Raw genomic sequence first — 1,688 nt, forward strand, 5'->3', positions numbered from 1 at the left:
TATATATATATATATATATATTAGAGCCAACATTGAAAGTTATGACATTTCATGTTTGAATATGTCCATGTAAACAATGTGATTGAAGACAGAAAAAAAAAAAATGGTAATGGGTGTATGTTTGAAATATGCATATACATCTATTACTTCAGCATCTCATCCACTCCTTCTTCAGCACCACATTCAACCTATTAACCATCCATGAACACAATACTTAAATAACCACCAAATTTAGTGGTGTAACACCATTGCATATACTCTTTTACTCAATACCTTTGCCTTCGCAAAGGTGGAGGTAATAATAGTAATGATAATATTTATATATGGAAGTAAGCTTTCCTTTTTGAAAGAACCTCAAAAATTGTAGGTTAGTTAACAGGATTTGAACTTACAACATTTGACTCAGTAGCATGAAACACTACTCTGTTTATTTAACTAGATCGTCTACAACATAATTCAGACAGACTCTAGTCTTTGTACAAATAATCAATAGATAAAACATATCTAGTGATATCTCAGACATATATGATTTCTGGATTGAAGAGAATGAGTGAAAGTGTTTCGACCTTAAAAGTAAGGCAAAGGTTTCTATTAAAACGTCATTTAAAACACAAATTGTTTTTATTCTATTTATTTGTATCCTCCCTGTTAACACTTTATGCCAGTCTATATGAACCTCTTGAAACTTCTTATGAGAGATAACAATTAATTTAATATTACATCAGCATATATGAAACTGTTGCCTTCAATAATTAAAAGATAGCATATCTTTTTTGATTAACGAAGATCATGTAAAAGGCAAAGTACATTGTCGTTTAGTGCTAACAGCAATTAAAGCAGAATGGTTTTCTAGGAGTGGTGCTATTATATGAAGAAGTTATATCTGGTTATTTATCTCTATGATTTTTACTTTAGAGATTATCAGCTTTCTTGTGATACACTGTACAAACGAACAGATTAATTAATACAAGTACTTGATACCTATTCAATAAAGATTAACAGTAAATACTATCCAGGACTGTCCTAGCAGCATGGTAGGCCCCTAGGCAAATTAATACACCGGGCCCTGTAATATACATTTATTGAAATGCTTTTGGGGTTGATAAGATAGGTACCAGTTGAGTACTGGGGTCAATGTCATTGACTTACCCGCTTTCTAGAAATTGCAGGATTTCTGCCAAAATTTGAATTCAATATTAATATTTATTTATTGATTTATTGACACCAAACCACAGCATACATAGAGCAGAATTGGATCCTAAGGCCCAGTGTGACCATGACTTAAGGCAGTCTTGATACTATCAACAGTACAATACTAATATATTTGCCATTTTAAACATCCAATGTAGCAATAAATTTATACAAGGCGCAGGAGTAGCTGTGTGGTAAGTAGCTTGCTTACCAACCACATGGTTCCGGGTTCAGTCCCACTGCGTGGCACCTTGGACAAGTGTCTTCTACTATAGCCTTGGGCCGACCAAAGCTTTGTGAGTGGATTTGGTAGATGGAAACTGAAAGAAGCCTCCCTTTCCTTAGAAGTGATTGTCCCTTATACTATAACTACTAGATAAGAGACAATAAAATCAGAGACAGTTAGAATTTCTGCCTTGAACCAATTACTAGCCTGCTAGCCTTGGCTATGTCAAGATGGATTTTTATGTATTCTTCTTCCCACTTGGATTTGAAAT

At 33.8% G+C, this 1,688-nt stretch overlaps 1 protein-coding gene across 1 annotated transcript in view; it reads right to left on the reverse strand.

Moving 5' to 3' along the window:
* The window catches only part of LOC106882389 (MAM and LDL-receptor class A domain-containing protein 1), a 221,633-nt gene that overhangs the window by 213,509 nt on the left and 6,436 nt on the right, over positions 1-1,688 (reverse strand). The window lies entirely within an intron of this gene.

Source organism: Octopus bimaculoides, chromosome 7 (assembly GCF_001194135.2).
Source record: "Octopus bimaculoides isolate UCB-OBI-ISO-001 chromosome 7, ASM119413v2, whole genome shotgun sequence".
In the NCBI taxonomy this organism is placed as follows: Eukaryota; Metazoa; Mollusca; class Cephalopoda; order Octopoda; family Octopodidae; genus Octopus; species Octopus bimaculoides.